Source organism: Aegilops tauschii, chromosome 3, assembly GCF_002575655.3.
Source record: "Aegilops tauschii subsp. strangulata cultivar AL8/78 chromosome 3, Aet v6.0, whole genome shotgun sequence".
In the NCBI taxonomy this organism is placed as follows: Eukaryota; Viridiplantae; Streptophyta; class Magnoliopsida; order Poales; family Poaceae; genus Aegilops; species Aegilops tauschii.
The window spans coordinates 13,103,342-13,121,278 of record NC_053037.3 but is presented as its reverse complement, the minus strand read 5'-3'; the positions used below and the strand labels follow the sequence as shown (position 1 = coordinate 13,121,278).

The 17,937-nt window shown below is 43.6% G+C and overlaps 1 long non-coding RNA gene across 2 annotated transcripts; it reads left to right on the top strand.

Annotated features, from left to right (window-relative positions):
* The first annotated feature begins 12,910 nt into the window (after window positions 1-12,910).
* Window positions 12,911-17,272, top strand: LOC109779553 (uncharacterized). Of its 2 annotated transcripts, none has more exons than XR_005771654.3 (3): window positions 12,911-13,371; window positions 14,808-16,452; window positions 16,529-17,272. It is a non-coding gene; the product is annotated as an uncharacterized lncRNA (long non-coding RNA). The 2 variants fall into 2 exon arrangements; XR_002236856.4 differs by having other exon boundaries at window positions 12,937-13,371; window positions 16,366-16,452.
* The last annotated feature ends 665 nt before the right edge of the window (window positions 17,273-17,937 follow it).

The following is a 17,937-nucleotide window of genomic DNA, read 5'->3' as shown; positions in this document are numbered from 1 at the left end:
AAATAATCCCGCTATCGGTTCCTTTCTCTGGGTTGTCATGCTGATCACGATCATGAAACCTCACCTCCAATCAATGTGGGAGGGAAATATTGAGGATTTAGTTCGGGGAAAGTTCCCGAAGTCTATAGTATTAATGAACCAAAATTTTCACTTCCGTCGTTGCCGACCAATTATATCCTTTGAGATCACTAGCTTTCGGCTTCACCCAGTCTGAGGTACTAACTCGGATGACCCGGTAGTAACAATCACAGAGGTGCTCCCTTTACCGCCTAGCCGAACAATCGGGAATGTAGGGGTAAGCATAGGAGCCAGGCAACCCAGCTTGGCCAAAATCTTAAGTCAAATTGATGCATATTTATGGCTTTATAACAATGATTGCGGAAGGCAGCCCTCGTATATTAAAGACAAACGCCGATGATAAGTTTATTTTGACTCCGTTGCGACCGTTTATCAGCTTCCAACCCCTTGTAGATGCTACGCAGGGTGTTTTCGCGATAACAAAACAACCCTTAGCCGACGTCTCGGTGCCCGATGGCGGTTGTGTTAGCGGAAACGAGGCAATCAGATATGCGGGCTTTATAACTTCCACTTAGTCATAGGAGGTTAAAGTTGGGAGGCCAGTAACTAGCTCCCGGTTATTGTTCGGCGACAGTCGAGGTCAAGCCGTAAACACTTTGGCCAATGTTATGAACACCGTCATTTAACACGGGGTGACCTCTATCTATCTTATAGTTTAATACAGTCATCGGATTGCTGACCAGTTTACGCTTATTGTGACAGTCAGTTTTCGGCTTTCTCCACTGAGGCGCTTAACCATGCTAGCTGGAAGCACAATCGCAGTGGTTCTCCCTTTGCACACCTAGCCGAACAAAGCGGAATGTAGGAGGAAAGCACAGGAGCCGGGCAACCCAACTATTGACCGAAGACACAATTCAAAACTGATGTATATAAAGCAATATCCGAGAACATTTTGCCGAGGACTCGGAGTACCTTGGCTTTTGGTGGGTTCGGCTCAAGTCGCAGCCCCCCGTTGATATTGTTGATGCTTAAAAAGTGTCCGACAGTGTACTACGGGATTTATGCTCGGACCCAACACCGAGGTGCAGGTCGGCAGGAAAAATGCCGAACTATGGATCGAAAAAGATTTCCAAGCTGGATTATTACGCAGGGTACCTCGGTGAAGAGGATGTCGCGCCTCATAAAAGAAAAACACACAAATAGATCAAAGAGTGCCATAAGCTTAAAAAACCAAAAAACTTATGCGGAAACTCTACGTCCGAACTAAATCAAATTTTTTGTGCCAATCCGAAAATTGGTCTTAAAATTAGTTTGTGCTTCCGTCGTGCTTTAACATGACACATCCGATCTCAAGACGTCGAGTGGGCCAGCCATCGGCTTGAACCTCCTATCCCAAAGGCGGAGTACTTCTCGTTAGGCCAGTTTAGCGAACTAAACTCGAGCGGTCATTAGAGAGAAAATAGGCTATCCGGCTATTGACCACACACTCGCGTCGAAAAAGGAGTGATAGAAAAAGATTTTGCAACGACTAGGAAGGAAACACATTTACTATAAAACGGCTCATATAAATTTAAGAGCCCCCAGTTAACTTGGGTAAGAGAAGTATTTTAAACAAATAACGTATATGAGCATGGTCGAACCGTACACAAATTAAAAATTTAAAACTTTGAGCATAAAAGTGCCTTGGCTGGTTAATGTGTTCAGCATTGATGACGTGGTCCGAGCTTACGGCGGGACGAGGTCCCAGCCCCCAAGCCGGTCCCGAGGTGGCAGAGCGAAGAGCTGGACGCTCCGAAATGGCGACATAGCACGGCCGATGCAGGCCGGCAGTGTGACGCCGAAGTACCCGACGTGGGTTAATGAAGTGATGACGAAGCCCCCGGTCCAGCCGAGTTGACGTGGTATGTCGATACGCCGAGGTGACAGCGCTGCCCAATCCGGATCATTTTCCTATGCACAGAAGATAGTGCAAGCGGGAGATAATAGTAATAATAAAAAAATTAAAAGAAAGTTGCATGATTAATAATTTATGCATTGTGAGTAATAAAAGAAATATGGCCCGTGCGCCGAACACCCGACGAGGTAGGACCCTCTTGATGATGCCGAAGTCCCCGAGGCAACCGAACTTATCGGTATGGCAATTCAATCAACAAGGTGATCATGCGAGCCGATTTATGCCAATTGGGACGACGACGTTGGCTTGTCGAAGTGACCGCGTGACGCAGTCGAAGTCGATCACCTACACACATAAAACAGTGCGGTCCAAAAAGAATAATATAAGGACAGTGATATTTGGCAACCGTGTGACAGATTGCAAAAGTACCAACCCACCTCCCACCTTGCGATCCCACGTCCTCCCGAACAGTCCGCCTCCTTCGATCCCGCGTCCTTCCCGATTTTCTGGGCTGCTCCCGATCCCCACACAAAAATAGGTAAAAGAAACGGCGACCTCCTACCCTTCGATCCCACGTCCTCCCGAACAACCCTGTACTTCGATCCCGCGTCCACCCCATGTTTTTCCCTGGAAAGAGTAAAAAATAAAGGATTGGTGGGGGATCGAACCCATGACCCACATAGTAAATTTCGCAACAACATCCAGTTGGGCTACTCGCCTCTACTGATTACAAACAATTTACACACTAATTGTATCTTGTTGAGACAAGATTGAACAAAAAAGGTAGTAACTTAAAATTCAAACCAGCAGCCCCACTAGTCCGGGTATTAGGACTATGCACCCTAGTTCCATATATTTTTCTACATGTTTCACACCGGTTCACAGAGTTCACAAACCCGAGCGTCCCTTTCCCTCCTTTTCAGATGCAAAATACCATGGTCTTTGCATGTTTATCATGTATGGGGTTCATCTTTTATCATGCTAATTACATAGAAGTTACCGGGGTATGTGTTTGGTCAAATATTACCGTGGTGTTTGTACTTAAGTTATTAGGTATGCAGTTCGTATATTACCATGCTATTTAGATACAAGTTTTCATGGTATATTTTTCAACAACTCCTTCCCCCCTCCCCACAGTAAAAAATGTTACCGCAATGGTTGTACTTAAGTTATCAGGTATGGATTTGGTTTATTACCATATAGTTTACATAGAAATTATCGAGGGTATGTTTTTCAACAACTTTTCTCCCTTGGTCAAATTTACCGTGGCGTTTTTACGTAAGTTATCAGGTATACGGTTCATATTTTACCGTGCTATTTTCGTACAAGTTACCGGGGGTATGGCTTTCAACAACTTTTCCCCCTTGGGTCAAATTTACCTAGGTGTTTGTATGTAAGTTATTGTCCATGTTGTTCGTATATTACCATGCTATTTTACATAAGTTAACAGGGGTATGTTTTCAAATAACTTTGTTCGTTTGGTATCCAGTGGCATCTTGAACACCTGCATGTGGAGCACTGAATTTGTTTGAGCCGCGTCCAGACATGGGTACGATGGTGCCATTCTAGCAACAATGCTCAACTTCCCCATCTGGGTATCATTGTACTTGAACATCCGCCTCCAGACTTGGGCAAGATGGTTCACCCACGGCCGCTTGCGAGCCCTCTAGCACTTCCGTCGTCAACCTTCCGCCGTCTCGAACCCTTCTCGGTGCATGTGGATGCGACCACCCTCGAGCACCTCCGTCGCATCACGAGGGCGCGGATCCAGACATACCGCAGTGGCCGTGGTGGATCTAGCTGCCGGCTGACCTGGACGCTCGATTTGGGGCCTCAGATAGGATATGATAGGGTGAGGGAAGGGGAGGTGGAGATGCTAGGGGTAGCGGCGGAGGAAGGCGCAAGATGGTGAAGTCGCCGGCATAAGTGATAGCTGTTGGTTTGGGGTTGGGGAGTAAGTCGAAAGAGAGGATGAAGAAAGGGTGCGGCTGGGTTTCCCCCACGAATCGAGCGGGGATGGAGGAGGCAGCGAACATCGTGTGGATCTAGTGATCGGGATCGAAGGGCAGCCAGGTCGTTCGGCAGTTTTGTCAAAACGATCTGGTGTGCCATATAGGTATTTCGTAGAAGTTAACAGGGGATATGTTTTTCAACAAATTTTTACCTTCTTGGTTGAAGTTACCGTGATTTTTGTATGTAACTTATCGGGTATACGGTTTGTAAATTATCGTGTTATTTTCACATATGTTATCGGGTGGTTATATTTTTAACAATTATTTACATCATTGGTTAAAGTTATCGGGGTATTTGTATGCAAGTTATTGGGTATGCGGGACATATATTACCATACTATTTACACGTAAGTTAGCCAGGGCATGTATTTCAATAACTTTTTTCCCGGATCAAAAAGTTACCAAGGTGTTTGTATGCAAGTTATCGGGTATGCGGTGTTTATATTACCATATTATTTACACAAATTATCGGAGGCACGTTTTTAACACCACTTCATTGGGTCAAAGTTATCGATGTTTGTACATAATTTATCAAGTCTGTGAAGCATAAAATGCCATGATATAAGCTTAAGTTAGAGAGGTTATTCCCCACAAAAAAAAGTTAGCGAGGTTATGCTTTTCAGCAACTCTTTCCCGGAGTCAGTGTTACCACCGGATTGGTGTGTAAGTTACCAGGTGTGTGTTACGTACGTTACCACACTATTTATTCAAAAAATGACGGCGGATATGTTTTCAACAACTCTTTTTTCTGGGTCAAAATCGTCGAAAGTTATCAATGTTTGTACATAATTTATCAAGTCTGTGAGGCATAAAATTACCATGATTATACGCATAAGTTAGCGAGGTTATTCCCCGCAAAAATAAGTTAGCGAGTTATGCTTTTGAGCAACTCTTTCCTCAAGTCAAATTTACCATGAAATTTGTGTGTAAGTTATCAGATGTGTGTGTACGTATATTACCACACTATTTATTCAAAAAAATGACGGTGGATATGTTTTCAACAACTCTTTTTTTCTGGGGTCAAAATTGTTACCACAGTAATTGTCAACAGTTTTTTTTCTGAGGGCCAAAATGATCCTCATTACCTACTGTTCTTTTTACCACCCACAAACTGCTCAACACGAGCATGGCAAAAAAAATTCAGAGATACAAAAAAATTGGGCAAAACTAGGAATTGATCCCTGTTGGCCTGGGCTATGATTCATACCACTAGCCACTTGGTAGTAGTTAGTTTCATGTTGTCATATCAGCGCGAGGTTTTTTATAGGCAGACAGGCACCACGCTTCACTTCGTCTGCAGCCATGGTTGCTGCTTGCGACGGAGCTTCACCCTGAATTACTAGGCTTCCCCTTGGCGTCTTGGGGGTGCGCAGGGGTGCGGATGAGCACATGCATGGTGCAGTGGGGCGCGGCCTTGCGTGCCTACTGTGTGTGCACCGGCCGGTCTCCCATGCACGAGCTCAAGCTCATGCATGGCGGCCTGCGCTCGGGTGCATACGACCAGGGCGAGCGGGAGGAGGAACGGCGATTCTCACCGCGCTCGAATGCGAGATCGACTTGGACAGAGACAGACGAGGAAGCCGGTAAGGAGACACTGATTGCCGGAAACGGCTCCGCCGAGGAGAAAACAACAATGGCATGGTTAGGCCCAAGCTCCTGTGGACAGGCTGTTGCGCAGGAGGACGACGGACGTCGCAGCGGAGCTTCCCGTCGATGAGGTGGAGGACGAAAAGGACCACAACGGCGAAGCGAAATTAGCCCCGCGGGTCAACGCCTAGGCCACTCACGCCCGCAGTCGAGCAACTGCCCCGCGCATATCGCCAATAGTCGAACGATCCTGATCGAAGCACCCCGAGGTCGTGTGGTAGTTTCACAATCTGCCACACGGTTGCCATATACATATTTTGATAATATAAATATATATAAAATCCTTGCATAATTGCTTTTCGCAAAAATAATTTATTTAAAGAGATGTGGCCTGGCGCCAAAGTCAATGTTGATGCAGGGCGTCGGCGTGACGCGGTGAAGGCGTGGCAAGGCCTGAATTCACAGGCCGGTCCGAGTTTCGGATTCGGCGTTCGCCGAACTGTATACGGAAACTGACCAAACCACCACATGACCGTCGTTAATGCGGCCACCATTTGACAGACCTGTGTACAGATGATGGAACAAACCAGAGTAATAATTCCTTAGAAAAAATAAACCCAAGCAAGAAAAAATTACTAGGATTAATAGCACCTGGTTTATCTGTTGTAGCAATATGAAGAAAGATTACTCCCAAAATTGGGACTCGATCCACACACCCATTGCCTAATGGGCAATGAAGCGATGGCATGGCGATGATGGCAAAGGTTGGCTCGCCGAGGCAAAGCCCCGGTCCAGCTAACGTGACAAAGCTGGTCGGCTGGTGACGCTGAAGTCTCCGGAGTAGGCTGATGAAGAGATGGCGAAGCCCCCGATCTAGGCCAAGGTAACGGAGCGGGTCGGTAAGGAGACGTTGCAGCTTCCATGTCAGCCGAGGTATTGAAGCAGTTCGGCGTGATGGACATCAGCTTGAAGAAGCAACAGTGCGGCCATGCCGACGCTAGTCATAACTTGTGACGCGGTCAAAGCCGGATTGATGAAGTGACCGAGCGGCGATGTCGGCGCGCCTGACCCATGCAATCCATGGGGCGATGGTGTTGGTGATAATTTAGTCTTCGTGATGCCGAACTCTTGTTCGGCTTGCCGAGCTGATGATCCGATAAGGTTGGGCTCGGCTCGATGAAGCGACAATCTGTCTAGCGTAGATCGGCAGACGCGGAGTAAAGGCTGGTTTGACACCGGCGTGACGGCGAAGATTACCTCCGAAAAAAGCAAAATTTGTGAGCATGTGTTCGTAAACAAAACACAATATCCTACAAAGATATTCTTCCAAAAAGGTGTCCAATATCCCGTTCATGAAGAAAGATGAACTCGGGTCAGATTCGTATTCGCGCAGAAAACAAATCCCAAAAATGATGCACTAATCGGAAGGTTCCCAGAGTTTGGACGATCGGATCGAGCTGAAATTTTGAGAGGTGATAGATATAGGAATTCCGCAGCCGATCAACGGTTGGATCTTCCAAAGGACGTCCGAGCTAGATGCTGGACACCACACTCCAAACTCGTCCAGATTCCCGTTCAGATTCGACAGGGCTCCGGTATATTGGAGATCGACGGAGATTGCTCTATAGGAACGCGACGTAATTTTACAGTGTTGTTGTAGACTCAATTCCGCACAATTCCACCAAAGGAATCGTTAAAGCGATGCTCGAGGAGGTGGTGGTAGCAGATACAAGTTCGATGTTCGAAAAAAAACGGCACGGTCGCCCGAGGGCAATGTTGACGTTGAGCCCCCGAGATCCATGGATGATTCCTCCATGATCATGATAGTGTTGGGGAACGTAGTAATTTCAAAAAATTTCCTACGAACCCGCAAGATCATGGTGATGCATAGCAACAAGAGGGGAGAGTGTTGTCCACGTACCCTCGTAGACCGAAAGCGGAAGCGTTATCACAACGCGGTTGATGTAGTCGTACGTCTTCACGATCCGACCGATCAAGTACCGAACGCACGGCACCTCCGAGTTCAGCACACGTTTAGCTCGATGACGTCCCTCGAACTCCGATCCAGCCGAGTGTTGAGGGAGAGTTTTGTCAGCACGACGGCGTGGTGACGATGATGATGTTCTACCGACGCAGGGCTTCGCCTAAGCTCCGCAACGATATTATTGAGGTGTAATATGGTGGAGGGGGGCACCGCACACGGCTAAGAGATCTCAAGAATCAATTGTTGTGTCTATGGGGTGCCCCCCTGCCCCCGTATATAAAGGAGCAAGGGGGAGGCAGCCGGCCAAGGGGAGAAGCGCGCCAAAGGGGGGAGTCCTACTCCCACCGGGAGTAGGACTCCTCCTTTCCTTGTGGGAGTAGGAGAAGGGAAGGGGGAAGGAGAAGGAAGGAAGGGGGCGCCCCCCCTCCCTAGTCCAATTCGGACTAGTCCATGGGGAGGGGTGCGACCACCCTTTGGGGCCTTTCTCTCCTTTCCCGTATGGCCCATTAAGGCCCAATACGAATTCCCATAACTCTCCGGTACTCCGAAAAATACCCGAATCACTCGGAACCTTTCCGAAGTCCGAATATAGTCGTCCAATATATCGATCTTTACGTCTCGGCCATTTTGAGACTCCTCGTCATGTCCCCGATCTCATCCGGGACTCCGAACTCCTTCGGTACATCAACATATATAAACTCATAATAAAACTGTCATCGTAACGTTAAGCGTGCGGACCCTACGGGTTCGAGAACTATGTAGACATGACCGAGACACCTCTCCGGTCAATAACCAATAGCGGAACCTGGATGCTCATATTGGTTCCCACATATTCTACGAAGATCTTTATCGGTCAAACCGCATAACAACATACGTTGTTCCCTTTGTCATCGGTATGTTACTTGCCCGAGATTCGATCGTCGGTATCTCGATACCTAGTTCAATCTCGTTACCGGCAAGTCTCTTTACTCGTCCCGTAATACATCATCCCGCAACTAACTCATTAGTCACAATGCTTGCAAGGCTTATAGTGATGTGCATTACCGAGTGGGCCCAGAGATACCTCTCCGACAATCGGAGTGACAAATCCTAATCTCGAAATACGCCAACCCAACAAGTACCTTTGGAGACACCTGTAGAGCACCTTTATAATCACCCATTTACGTTGTGACGTTTGGTAGCACACAAAGTGTTCCTCCGGTAAACGGGAGTTGCATAATCTCATAGTCATAGGAACATGTATAAGTCATGAAGAAAGCAATAGCAACATACTAAACGATCGGGTGCTAAGCTACCGGAATGGGTCAAGTCAATCACGTCATTCTCCTAATGAGGTGATCCCGTTAATCAAATGACAACTCATGTCTATGGCTAGGAAACATAACCATCTTTGATTAACGAGCTAGTCAAGTAGAGGCATACTAGTGACACACTGTTTGTCTATGTATTCACACATGTATTATGTTTCCGGTTAATACAATTCTAGCATGAATAATAAACATTTATCATGATATAAGGAAATAAATAATACTTTATTATTGCCTCTAGGGCATATTTCCTTCAGTCTCCCACTTGCACTAGAGTCAATAATCTAGTTCACATCGCCATGTGATTTAACATCAATAATTCACATCACCATGTGATTAACACCCATAGTTCACATCTCTATGTGACCAACACTCAAAGGCTTTACTAGAGTCAATAATCTAGTTCACATCGCTATGTGATTAACACCCAAAGAGTACTAAGGTGTGATCAGGTTTTGATTGTGAGATAATTTTAGTCAACGGGTCTGTCACATTCAGATCCGTAAGTATTTTGCAAATTTCTATGTCTACAATGCTCTGCACGGAGCTACTCTAGCTAATTGCTCCCACTTTCAATATGCATCTAGACCGAGACTTAGAGTCATCTAGATTTAGTGTCAAAACTTGCATCGACGTAACCCTTTACGACAAACGTTTTGTCACTTCCATAATCGAGAAACATATCCTTATTCCACTAAGGATAATTTTGACTGCTGTCCAGTGATCTACTCCTAGATCACTATTGCACTCCCTTGCCAAAATCAGTGTAGGGTATACAATAGATCTGGTACACAGCGTGGCATACTTTATAGAACCTATGGCCAAGGCATAGGGAATGACTTTCATTTTCTTTCTATCTTCTGCCGTGGTCGGGCTTTGAGTCTTACTCAATTTCACACCTTGTAACACAGGCAAGAACTCTTTCTTTGACTGTTCTATTTTGAACTACTTCAAAATCTTGTTAAGGTATGTACTCATTGAAAAAACTTATCAAGCGTCTTGATCTATCTCTATAGATCTTGATGCTCAATATGTAAGCAGCTTCACCGAGGTCTTTCTTTGAAAAACTCCTTTCAAACACTCCTTTATGCTCTGCAGAATAATTCTACATTATTTTCGATCAACAATATGTCATTCACATATACTTATCAGAAATGTTGTAGTGCTCCCACTCATTTTCTTGTAAATACAGGCTTCACAGCAAGTCTGTATAACACTATATCCTTTGATCAACTTATCAAAGTGTATATTCCAACTCCGAGATGCTTGCACCAGTCCATAGATGGATCGCTGGAGCTTGCATATTTTGTTAGCACCTTTAGGATTGACAAAACCTTCTGGTTGCATCATATACAACTCTTTTTTAATAAATCCATTAAGGAATGCAGTTTTGTTTATCCATTTGCCAGATTTCATAAAATGCGGCAATTGCTAACATGATTCGGACATACTTAAGCATAGATACGAGTGAGAAACTCTCATCGTAGTCAACATCTTGAACTTGTCGAAAACCCTTTTGCGACAATTCTAGCTTCGTAGATAGTGACACTACTATCAGCGTCCGTCTTCCTCTTGAAGATCCATTTAATCTCAATGGCTCGCTGATCATTGGGCAAGTCAATCAAAGTCCATACTTTGTTCTCATATATGGATCTTATCTCAGATTTCATGGCCTCAAGCCATTTCGCGGAATCTGGGCTCACCATCGCTTCTTCATAGTTCGTAGGTTCGTCATGGTCTAGTAACATAACCTCCAAAACAGGATTACCGTACCACTCTGGTGCGGATCTCACTCTGGTTTACCTACGAGGTTTGGTAGTAACTTGATTTGAAGTTACATGATCATCATCATTAGCTTCCTCACTAATTGGTGTAGTAGTCATAGGAACAGATTTCTGTGATGAACTACTTTCCAATAAGGGAGCAGGTACAGTTACCTCATCAAGTTCTACTTTCCTCCCACTCACTTCTTTCAAGAGAAACTCCTTCTCTAGAAAGGATCCATACTTAGCAACGAATGTCTTGCCTTCGGATCTATGATAGAAGGTGTACCCAACTGTCTCCTTTGGGTATCCTATGAAGACACATTTCTCCAATTTGGGTTTGAGCTTATTAGGATGAAACTTTTTCACATAAGCATCGCAACCCCAAACTTTAAGAAATGACAACTTTGGTTTCTTGCCAAACCATAGTTCATAAGGCGTCGTCTCAACGGATTTTGATGGTGCCCTATTTAACGTGAATGTAGCTGTCTCTAATGCATAACCCCAAAACGATAGTGGTAAATTGGTAAGAGACATCATAGATTGCACTATATCCAATAAAGTACGGTTATGACGTTCGGACACACCATTATGCTGTGGTGTTCCAGGTGGCGTGAGTAGTGAAACTATTTCACATTGTTTTAACTGAAGGCCAAACTCGTAACTAAAATACTCTTCTTCACGATCAAATCGTAGAAACTTTATTTTCTTGTTACGATGATTTTCGCTTCACTCTGAAATTATATGAACTTTTCTAATGTTTCAGACTTCTGTTTCATTAAGTAGATATACCCATATCTACTCAAATCATCTGTGAAGGTCAGAAAATAATGATACCTGCTACGAGCCTCAATATTCATCGGACCACATACATCTGTATGTATGATTTCCAAGAAATCTGTTGCTCTCTCCATAGTTCCGGAGAACGGCGTTTTAGTCATCTTGCCCATGAGGCACGGTTCGCAAGTATCAAGTGATTCATAATCAAGTGATTCCAAAATCCCATCAGTATGGAGTTTCTTCATGCGCTTTACACCAATATGACCTAAACGGCAGTGCCACAAATAATTTGCACTATCATTATTAACTTTGCATCTTTTGGCTTCAATATTATGATTATGTGTATCACTACGATGGAGATCCAACAAACCATTTTCGTTGGTGTGTATGACCATAGAAGGTTTTTATTCATGTAAACAGAACAATAATTGTTCTCTAAATTAAATGAATAACCGTATTGCAATAAACATGATCAAATCATATTCATGCTCAACGCAAACACCAAATAACACTTATTTAGTTTCAACACTAATCCCGAAAGTATAGGGAGTGTGCGATGATGATCATATCAATCTTGGAACTACTTCCAACACACATCGTCACCTCTCCTTTTACTAGTCTCTGTTTATTCTACAACTCCCGTTTCGAGTTACTACTCTTAGCAACTGAACCAGTATCAAATACCGAGGGGTTGCTATAAACACTAGTAAAGTACACATCAATAACATGTATATCCAATATACCTTTGTTCACTTTGCCATCCTTCTTATCCATCAAATAGTTGGGGTAGTTCCGCTTCCAGTGACCAGTCCTTTTGCAGTAGAAGCACTTAGTCTCAGGCTTAGGACCAGACTTAGGCTTCTTCACTTGAGCAGCAACTTGCTTGCCGTTCTTCTTGAAGTTCCCCGTCTATCCCTTTGCCCTTTTCTTGAAACTAGTGGTCTTGTTAACCTGATGCTCTTTCTTGATTTCTACCTTCGTCGATTTCAGCATCGCGAAGAGCTCGGGAATTACTTTCGTCATCCCTTACATACTACAGTTCATCACGAAGTTCTACTAACTTGGTGATGGTGACTAGAGAATTCTGTCAATCACTATTTTATCTGGAAGATTAACTCCCACTTGATTCAAGCGATTGTAGTATCCAGACAATCTGAGCACATGCTCACTAGTTGAGCGATTCTCCTCCATCTTTTAGCTATAGAACTTGTTGGAGACTTCATATCTCTCAACTCGCACTACACCACGGCAAAACTTTAGGGGCAATCAACTGCCGGGAAAGGTTAAGAAATCGGGTCACTTACACTGCCGGGAAAGATTTATCTGCCAGGAAAATAACTGTAGGGCGTGACATCTGCCGGCAATAATTAACCTCTAAGGGCAGCCTATCTGCCGGCATTTTTTGCGTCAGACCATCTGCCCTGGAAAGTAAACAAGGGCTGATTCATTGCCGGTATGCACGTTGGCGGGCCTGAAAATTTCGGCCCAGAAAGCGCGCGAGGAGCCGCGGGAGACACGAAACGATAAGAAGGCACTGGAAGCGTCACGTAACCCTAACTTATTTCCCCTTCCCGCATCCAGTCCCTCAGCCGCCGCACTCACCATCCCATCATCGTCGAGCTACAAGCAGCACCGCCGCCTCCCAGTGTTGTCGCCTCGGATCCCCTCACCCACGCCGCCGCCTAGTGCCGTCGCCCCATCCTTTCATCCACACCGCCCCTTCCAGCATCGCCCTACAGATCCCGTAATCGCCCACGCCATCGCCTCCGCATCCCCACCCACGCCGTTGTCTTCGCATCCCCCATCCACGCCGCTGCTGGAGGTCAACCGCGAGTTCGGAGGCGACCTCCATGAACCGCATAGCGATCTTGCCTCCGTCCACAGCACACAGTCGGCCTTGGCGTCAGCAGGTTCGTTCACCATGGCGGCTGCACTGGTGGGGTGAGCCTGACCTTCGGTGCCCTCTCCCCGCCGTTGAACTCTCGTTGCTTATGGTGTGCCTCTGCCATCGTGGGCAAGCCTGCAGGTCTGACGCCCACCACCTCTCCATTCTTCTGCTTTAAATTTCCTTGGCATTTGTTCGTACGCTGCTCCCTCTTATACCTATTTGTTCCTCTGTTCTGCTTCCTATGAATGCACGAATATTAACTGGATGAGGGCTCTGTTCTGCTTCCAATGAAAGTACGAATAGTAACTGAATGAGGGATAAAGTTTATTCTGAATGGTTTGCGGGAGAGGGGAGCAGCAGGGATAGTTTTGCTTCATGATAAATATGTACTACTCCCTCCGTCCCGTAATATAAGAGCGTTTTTTACACTATACTACTGTCAAAAACGCTCTTATATTATGGGACGGAGGGAGTACTAAATATTTGAAGAGGCTATTCTCTCTAACTGAATGGTCCAGATGAGTTTTACTGCATGATAACTATGTACTAAATATGTTCTGTTTTAGTCTCTCTTCCCCTCTTGGTAAAATCAAATTCATATGTCCTCTTTAGAATTTCTGAATTGAAAAGAGCCCTTTTAATTCTGGTGTCGTTGCCTTAGGACAAATAATAAATCTAGTTGTTTTCAGATATTTTGTTTGCAATTCTGCATATACAGGGAGCCAATAGATGTGACTGAATAGGGACTTTTGTCAGTCTGCTGTTCTTGGTTGTTCAGAAATGCATGGCTCAAGTTTGCTCTGACTAGAAGCTTTGCAATTCTGCATTTACAGGGAGCCAATAGATGTGACCGAATATGGGCTTTTGTGGGTCTGCTGTTCTTGGTTGTTCAGAAATGCATTGCTAAAGTTTGTTTTAACTATAAGCTGGTACTAGCAAATGACAATGTGGCCACATGCCATTGTGTCAATTGAGTTTGAGTCAGCTAGCACAAAGATTTTTCTCTCAAATGCAGTTCTTTAGTACTTAATGCCACGTCTTGTGCCCTGTGGTGTTTCTGAAATACTGAGATGTCTTGCTGCTTTCATTGCGTATATAAGATGGCCGAGAGCTTGTAAAACTGCATGTCATATCTGATGTTTGCAAATATGAATTTGATGTTTGCCCCCCTCCCTGGAAGTATGATCTAATTAATTTATCTACATTTAACATGACAAGTTCTGGAATAAGCGTAATGTATAGATGTGATTACTACAGATACATGATACATTATAGAATAAGAGGTAACGAACAGCTTCTTAAACTGGCTTGTGTATTTTGCTATTATGAACCTGATATACATGATACACAAGTGCTTGTATTTCTTGCTATTACGAAAGAGATATGCTTTTTAATAATGTGATGCAATTGTAGCGGCATGTAACATGTATTCATTGTAATATTTTCTTAGTTGTGGAGATTGGTTAGTATTTTGTGGTTGATAGCTGTAGCTAGCTTTTTCTCCTAAAATTTACATGTGGGCGAACAAATTGACTAGAATACACATGCCATAACTTCACCTTTTCTCCTCACAGGTTTATACTTAGCGCTCCCATCTTTGTAGGAAAAACCTTACTGGCTCCAAAGCTCTCTAGATGCATGTTGAATGATGGCTCAGATATGGTGCAAAATGGAATGCAAAGAAAATTCTTCTACTTGCAGGGAGCGGAAGAGGATGTGATCGGGGGTCACCATCAAGAGAGTGCTTCCTTGGCTCGGTACCAAAGTAAAATGGTTTAGTGACTGGTTAGGTTAGGTTATGGTCTTCTTTCCAGATACTTCTTCAGTTTCTAATGCTTCTCATAATTCATTTTTGCACATTGATGGAATTGCACCGATTGCTTTCATCAGTTGAGTACACACCAAACACTTTCCTCTCAGATCTACCTTTAATTGATAGTTCTCTATATTTCATAAAGTTAAATGCAGCAAATCCTCATGGTGTTCTCAAAAACTATGTTTTATCAATTTCATATAGTTTAGTACTCCCTCCGTCCCTACATATAAGACGTTTTTGCAGTTTGATTTGAACTGAAAAATGTCTTATATTTAGGGACAGAGGTAGTTTTTTCTATGCCTCACACAACTGCAGAGAAGATATTAATTTTTCAGAAATAGAAAGATTTCAATGCAGCCTACATTCTTCAGGTTGTTTTTCAAGATTAGTATCTCTTGTCTATAGGGTCGTACAATGATCCTTCAAAACTTCCATTGAGCTGATGCTTTTCTGGTCTTTGAATTTTTGAATAAGCTTCAATGGGTCCTTCAAGTACGATGGATAATGCATCCTATCATTTATGACTTTTTCCCTATAACTATCTTTTACATGTATTTAATTTTCCTCTTTGCTCATCTAAATTTTATATTTAGGTATAGAGATATCTAATCTTGGTTTATTATGGGCGACATGAAACTGTATTCTGTGCATTCTCACTGCCCAGTGTGGTACACCCCAGGCCCCAGCCATCCCTGAATTACATGCATCGTCCCTTGGGAGGTTCAGTCTGTAACATTTCGAGAATTATGAGCATTTTCCTATGGGCTGAACTATTTGGGTGTTGCTTCTACAGAGTGTTTGTGCAATTATAGTTTGTAAACTCTGTTTACTATTGTACCCTCATTTTTATTAAAGAAATGATCAGTTTTAGCTTGCTGTACATAAATATGCTTAAATGCTCTAGCTCACATTCAATTGTTGTTGTACTATTTGTCCATACTATAATTAGATAGAAGAAACGGCCTACCATGCTTCCATTTGATTCTTGTGTGCAAGCCCATATTATGAAATGACATAAGCATGTTAGATTCAAGGAAGTTGCTGGTACGTTATACTATATGTCCTTCCCGAAATACTAAAAAATAGAAAATGACACATTTTCCTCTATTTCATCATTCTATCTAACAGATCATTTTTATTTTTATTGTACTATGATTATTTTTTTTATTGTACTGTGATTATTTATGAGGTTATGATATATTTCATCGAATGACCACCATGGTAGGCATTTTGTATCTTTGTTTAGTATCGGACCATCATTGCTTGATTAACTGGCAGACAATCATGAAATTTACCTATCATTTTTGTAACCGCAGATCACCTTACTTTAATCAGGCAACAGAGGAAGGAAGTTGCAAAGAAGCATGAAGAGAATAAAGATCTCTGCATTTTTCCTGACTGAGGTAATCTCATGATCCTATCATATTTGCTTTTCTTATATGATGCCAGCCCCTTGTGTTGATAAGTATTTTGCTGTAGGTATGAAGGAAATTTATTTTTTGGTGGAAAAATCTTTCTTCGATGTCAGATCACTATAAAGGATGAGTTGCTCCACAGTGTCATCAACGAGTACAACCACGCCGTGCTCACTATGATGATGCGCAATACAAGCTCTTGCCCTGTAAGTATCCTGGAGAAAGATTTGCATCCAGTTCTCCAGTTCAAGTTCAAGCTCTTGCCCTGCAAGTATTTTCGAGAAGATCTGCTACAGTTCTCCGATCGGTGCCACTCCATTGTCAATGGCGCTTCTCCAGCAACAACACGCAGATCATCTACACCAGCAACAAACCACCTGGGACGCGCAAAGGAAAACTAGATTCTGTCTTTTCCACTTCATCACAAACCAAGCAGAAAGTAAATCTATCTACTGACCAGTGTAGCCGTAGTACCTAGGTCTTAAGTTATGTAAGACAATCATCCTAAATAAAACAATACTCCATAGTAAGTCTCTCTTTCTCTTCCCTTGTGTGCCATAAAAAATTGAAAAGACAAAGCACACAAATGTTTGCACAAATTTTCGGAAGGCAACTCACAAATATATCAGCAGAGCGCGGCGTGCCGCGGTGCACAACCTGCTAGTGTATACCTATGTATGTTGTGATGTGGTACTGGACTTGTGAACCTACAAATGTATATCGATGTATGTATGAAGACATGATGTATTGTTGAGATATATTATGATGCAACTTTAGCTCTACATGTGTGATGTTACATGTATACATACTTGAACTGGATTTTTTGTGTGTTGGCGTTGTACTTAATTAAGGGCACATCGACTGCCGGGAATACTTCTATTTGCCCTGTAATGTCAGTCTGCCGGCAAAAATCTATGTGCCGGGAATAGTACTAACTGCCGGCAAAGCTTCAGGCATGTAGGTCAGGGGAACTGCCGGGGTTTCTTGTAACTGACGGGAATGGTCTTTCCCGACAGGACATTCAAGGGCAGTTTGTAAATGCCGGCAAAATGCATTCCCGGCAGTTTATTTGCCTTCATTGGCTAGTTTTCCCGGCAGATAAGGTGACCCCTAAGTTTTGTCATGGTGTAGTGTCGGGTATTTGCTTGAAATATTAACTTCAACTCCTGGAACATCTCATATGGTCCATGACATTCAAAACGTCTTTGAAGTCCCGATTCTAAGCCGTTAAGCATGGTGCACTAAACTATCAAGTAGTCATCATATTGAGCTAGCCAAACGTTCATAACGTCTGCATCTGCTCCTGCAATAGGTCTGTCACCTAGCGGTGCATCAAGGACATAATTTTTCTGTGCAGCAATGAGGATAATCCTCAAATCACGGATCCAATCCGCATCTTTGCTACTAACATCTTTCAACATAATTTTTTCTCTAGGAACATATCAAAAATAAACACAGGGAAGCAACAACGCG